This window comes from Vanessa cardui, chromosome 12 (assembly GCF_905220365.1).
Source record: "Vanessa cardui chromosome 12, ilVanCard2.1, whole genome shotgun sequence".
NCBI classification, from domain to species: Eukaryota; Metazoa; Arthropoda; class Insecta; order Lepidoptera; family Nymphalidae; genus Vanessa; species Vanessa cardui.
The window spans coordinates 4,722,459-4,729,284 of NC_061134.1; positions in this window are offsets into that span (position 1 = coordinate 4,722,459).

The window sequence follows — 6,826 nt, forward strand, 5'->3', positions numbered from 1 at the left end:
ACGCAGATATAATTTGATTGAAAAAAAAGCGCGGCAAAATGATGGCTGGCTGGGCGGAGCGGGGCGGGACAGGGCGTAGCGCCCTTAGCACCGCCCCCTGACTCACCGGCGTCGGGTGCGCCTGCGCCGACCGTCGCCGGCGCAACAAAGAACTCGGACAACCTTACTAAGTGAGGAAGGCTATAAATTGTATTAAAATTATGTAACCGTTTTAATTACATCGGTTTTATATGACAGGTTTTACCATAGTTGCCAAGCTATTATTAAAATTAAACAATTTATTTAAAGGCGGAGAACTCTAACAAGTCGATTCACTCGATAGCTCAGAGCTCGCCTTGACGTGATATGTTAAATATAATTAAGTGTGTCCAGTACAAAAAAAAACACGAATATTTTTTTCTATTATTGGCTTGCCGGTATTCGAAGTCGATAGATGACTCACGAACTTGTCTACAAATCTTGTTTTCAACATCCGTGATCACGAAATGCTTTTTATTTTAGTTTTTAAAAATATTCTATTTATATATATGTAATCCATCTACGTGGACTTTCTATTAATAATTGTATTTTTCAAAGCAGTGCTTAGATATTTTGGGATGGAGTTATTAATTATCATAAATTTAAAAAGCTTTAATTAAATAAATGAATGGTTATAAACACATCGTAAGAAGTACATAGGTCACAGATACCAACCCATACATACATGAATACAGTTAGATATTCCTAGTCTTCTAAATAGTTGTGATAACATCAGATTCGAACGGTTTAAAGTATTTTTATAGGAGATTGTCATTAAACATGTTTTATATGATAGTTACGGTAACGTATTCTTTTTTATTACCTTATGAAATGTATATATATTTTAAAACTAAACTAGTAACCCAGCGGCTTCTCATGGGTGCAATGCTGATATCAAATATACAACTGAAAGTCGAGAGAAAAAGAAATATACAACGTTTACCGATTTTTTGTCATATCTAAGTCAAACCGTAATGTCTCTGCATTTTAAATCTGTAACATCTTTAAAAATAATCAGTTAAATTAAATTCTGTGAAAGACCATATTAACTATTTTAAACGCACAATCTATTTAAGGTTCTTAATTGAACAAGGATTTATTCTGTATTGCTAAAAATCGCTTCGTAAATAAACCATTATTTCTTGTAAAAGTTTCAGGATAAAAAAAAATATTGTGGGCTATTCCTAAAAGAGATAGATATACATATATACTATCGAAGACTCTTGTCTAGATCTTTTGAAAGAGTAAAATACTAGGACATTATTTTGATCTCTCTCGTAGGATTCAGCCATGGTATGCACTGTCAGCGCTAATTTAATTTTTTATTTACGTAATCATATTTAGAATCGTTTTGCATTATTTATGCATTAAAACATTTCCCTTGAATCACTCTATGTATTAAAAAATCCGCATCAAAATCCGTTTCGCAAATATAAAGATCTAAGCAGACATACCTACTATATTATAACTACATAGTTTTTTACTGTGTACTTGTGTAGATATAATATAGTTGTTATAAGGTATATAGATGTACCATTGACACATATCGTAGATACCATAAAGCTACAATGTTGAGACGTATCTTGACATCAAATATTATGAATTTTATCTATTACTATCACTTACTATCAATAACTATCACACCCTATTTTAATCGATCGAGGACTGAACTAAAAAATGAAACCCATGTCCATCCGGGACTCAAATTACCTCCTTAACAAATTTTAACTAAATCTGTTCAACGGTTTAGGCATAGATTCAACAGACAGAGTTAATTTCGCATTAACCCAGGGCCATATTTAGGGGAGGGCAACCGGGGCAACTGCCCTGGGGCCTCCACATTAGTGGGGGCCACTGTTTTCAGCAAGTTAACAAATATCGAGATATAGTCAAATTATAATAATTTTATTATTTAATGTTTTAAAAGTTACCGATAAAAGTAAATAAATCATAGCTGACTGATTGAAATAAAAAAAATCTAATTAATTCATAATAATATGATTATTAGGGTATTCACGCTTCTGTTTGTCTAGGGCTCCCACTGCTTTGTGGGCCGGGGGCCTCCAGACCTTTAAATCCGATTCTGCATTAACCTATAATATTAGTAAATATTTACTTACAAGTATTTATCCTGATTTATTTATCATAAAGTATATTATTTCATAAAATTAAACAAATGTTGTACTGAAACAAACAACATATCACCTTAATTCTTATTAAATTGTGTCAAAGAGATAACGACTGTACTAATTGTTATCAATAATGATAATTCAAATAATTACAGATTATATTATATGGAGTCAGAGAAGCAAATTTTTATTTGTGAGTGTTTACATAGTGTATAATTTAAAGACTATGCTATCTTATTAATTTGGAACGGAATGGAACTTTTATAACAAGTATGATACAGTTTGAAAGCATGTTGGTTACATAGAATTTATTTGTTGAAGACTGCATTTGATACTTTAGCATCCTGGGTCCATGAAAATGCTAAATACTTGATAAAATGTAATAATCCGAATTTCCATACTGGTAATTCTGGTCTTTGGTACAAAGTATTTCTTTTTAAGTTTTAAACTTGGACATGTGAGCTTAAAAATAAAAAGGACTCGAAAACTAAGAAACCATATACCACTTTCTGATTTAGACCCATTGAGAATAGTCATTCTGGATCTAAAGGGACATGTGCCTCTTAATATGACGTTCTATTTAACCTAGTCATACAAATTATCGGTCTGAGCAAGAAGAAGCCTTGGGAAGCCAAACATTTTATAGATCCCCAAAATATCAACAGAATAGTTCGCGGCCAGTTCTATTTGTAGTAAGTATTTTATTATTTCAAGTATTGGATTTGTCCATCTATTTTGTGTCGATTTTAATACAAAACTAAACAACATAACACTGATCTACAAGATGTGTTAAGTACGTCTAAAGTAAGGTGAAAACGCAATAGTTAAAAATCTTTATTTAATAAAGAAACATAACTCTTGCCTATTAATTGGTTTGGAAAATCTACCATTGGTTTGGAAGCAAACACTTCACACAAAGACCTGAGAAGATAGTCCCTTTAAATATAGATAGATAGATAAAAAGATCGTTTCTTTCTCAGCACACCTTGATCAAATATGAAGTTATTAGTCGTATAATATTTTTTAACCCACAAACGTTCCTGAACAGTTAATTTAATTTTAATATTGAGCAAGTTATTTTAGATTAATAATTTTGGTAAAGTACAAACACAATGATTTATTTTTTAGTGAGCAGCCTTTATATCGATCATGTGGAGTAACGATTTATCTACAGTATTTCATAAAATCAAACATGATATTTTATACAAGGTAACTTAGATGGATATAGCCACGTGTACGAAATATTGGTTAAGCTGTTGTTTTAAGTTTTTCCCATATATCAACGGTAAAGTATACACACAAATGCACTTATTAATTTAAAGGCTTAACTAAAATAATGGCTATATATCAAGTTTCTCTACCCGATTTTTTTCGATATATTATTATAATTCGCAATTTTTATATTATGATTTTTGACCTGAATTCAAATATTATAAAGAAGTAAATTTTTGTGGTAAAACGTTTATCATTTGTAAAAATAGGATGAAACATATATGTTAAGTTTCGTTGAAATAATAAACAGAACTTTTACAGCGTTTGTTTCTTCGTGCATCGCTCTTCCTACTCTTATCGAACCCTTTAATAATAAGTTGCGATGATGACTGGACCAACACTAGTTTTCTACAGCAATATTTAGACGTCATATTGTATTTTATCGAAATTAATTTAAATACATACGACACTTTTTTGTTATAAGTGTAATTCTCATGTAAGTGACAACAGTGTCTTAATGGGTATAAAATATCTTAAACCTTTTTGTGTATTATTTTATCAAATATTACAACCACAGATTAACAACATACCAATTTTAATCCTTTGTTACTAAGTTCGTAAAACGAACTTAAAATAGGACCGGAATCAAGTGCGATCCTTGTGACATCCTCGATTTAAAACATTAAGTGGGATCACTGCGTAAGAGTCTCGAACCAATATGATCGTATTCGATTCTTAAGCGAGCCAATTCAATTAACACATTATAAATAGGTACTTATTATTCTTAATTTGAACTGTTTTTTTTTTGTTTTTATATAAGTAGCTGTACCAACCTGTGATCGAATTAGAAACGGGATTTATTTACGAATTGGAAAGCTTTTAATTTTTAGAAATATTTTAAGGAGAGAATATTATTTATGTATATTATAATTATTCCACGCTGCAAAACTTAAAAGCTCTATATTATGTTTATTTCCCGGTGGTAAATATTTTTTATATGTATAATATGTTACTAATAAAAATATCAATAACAAAAATTCTTTAAAAAAAAAACTTACTTAGACAGGTTGTGGAAGTAGGTCTATACTGTTATGCATAGATTTAGTTACATTACAAAATATGACTCAGTGCAGTGACGTCAGACGACCTGCCCATTGGGCAACTGGTTCAGCATGGCCTGCCCCCTGTTTCTGAGAACGGACAGCTCATCCTTGCAACCACACTAAAATAAAAAATAAACAACTTTGTATGATTCCAACTTTTCGTCCGCTACGCCATACGTTCCGAGCAATGAAATATAGACTACGACAATACAAAGTCTACGTTTGTATTAATTGTTCAATTTAATAGTATTTAATAATGGAGCAATTAGTGATAAATCAATTAAATATTCAGCTAATCTTTATAAAACTTTTTTTTATACTTAAGTCGATTATACTTCCTTGAAACAACCGCACTGATTTACTTAATATAGAAATAAGTAAGCTGGGGTAACTTAAATACTTATTTCTTTTCAAGTATAATCTTGTCAATATCGTGTCTAAAACTATCTTAAGGAAAGTTTTCTCCATTATCAGCTTTGTAAGAGTATAGTAATTATATAAATTTTTCTTTTTTTTTAAGATATCTATCCATTACACTTAATTCAAAAGTGAAGGCCACCTAACAGGCGTGAGATTTATCGGATTTTTTTTTCTCATAATTTAAATAATAATTGCTTAATATACATATTTATAATTTAGTCCTATATGATTATATTAACTATTAAAAAAAATAGAGAGTACAATTTCAACTGCTTCAATCTTGTCATAATATTTTTTTTTTGTGCGGATATTAAATCAAGTAGTCCTACTACGATAATGGCCTTGTGCCTTACACGTGGCTGCTATCTCACGGTGTATCTCTAAAAGTTCATGTATATATAAAACAATAAAGCGAAGTATATTCAAATTATAATCACCACTTTAAAACTTTCAATTCCATTATTGGATTTTTACAAATTATTTCGTCAATGTTTATTTCCTCACAATGAAAATACAATAGGATAACATATCCGATAATGCTGGAAAGAATTTCAACGACTTTGTGTAATCCCTAGGTATTGGAAAGTACATACAATGTTTAATTTGAACTAAATAAAACTTGATATAAATATGGTTTAAGTCCCATATTTACAGGAGTGAAATCACGAGCTAAAAGTAAATAAAATGTTAGTGAGAGTTATTTTTTGAATCATATTTATATTTATTAAAAATTGAATCATTATATTATGTAAAAAAATATATTTAGTGTATGATGTGGGTTACACGTTAAAAATGTATCCTTTACATAATAAACTTAAACAATATTTTAACATAAAACGGCATATCACTAATGAGGGTGTACAAAACACGAATTGTTAATTTATGTATCAACGTCCAGGGCCGAAAAATCGAACTTCACGAATACATGCGATGTGCTTAGGGAACTAGGCTTTCTATAGTGTACCGACTACTGGTAAACTGTGGAAGTGCAGTTGTGAAGCGAACGTCCAGCGTTCATAAAGATGGAGTAAGTCAAGATTCAAAGCAAAGGATCTTGAGTCCCCTTTAAAACGTATAATCTATTGAAGGGAAATTGAGAAAGACTGTCATCGCAGCAGTTTTAGTGGGTAAGAATCCAAAAAAGTAGTTATGTAGTTAAGCCAAGAGATCGAATACCTTTAGAAGTCTCTAAACATCCACAAATGGAAAAAAATGTCGATATGAGTTTTGCTTACTCGAAGAGATATAAGAAATATCCAAATTCGGAGATTGTCATCGTCAAGTGCATCGAATATAAGTCCCGTAAGCTTATCCTGCAATTTCCACTTTTTATAGGCTTTTAATTAAAAAAAAATTAAACCAAAGAAGTTTTGATAATCAAAATAAAAAGAAGGTTAAATACACGTGGTACATTTCCGATACTGGCTTATCCACGTTTGTTCCATTTTATCCATCTGTACCGAGTGATTGTCACTGTGAGAACTAAAAACACTTTTGGGTTGTAAGTTTATGTCACATCATCCACAGATAAGAAGCAGTCAACATTCTACGAGAGACTGTAGTAATAACACGAATAAAAATAATCCTAACAGCAATTTTGTGTCTGAGAGAACGTTTTCATAAAGAAATACTCTTGCTTTGCAATTATACTTGAATGTAATATAATTAATCCCAATGTAAAACAATTAATAGGGATGAAGGAAACAACTGTTCTTTAACGTATTAAATCGTCTAAAAAGTTTGTCTTCAATTTTGTAAAATAACGTACTTTTTAATTATCGAAGAAGTATTTAAAAAACCTAATTATTATCGTCAAAATCGTCATTAGACACATGTTACAGGATTCTTTTTCTTTTGAAAACTAAAAATCTAACTAAAATTTAATTATACGCCTGCATTTTGGTGTAATCGAGACGGTTCAGTGGTTAGAACGCGTGCATCTTA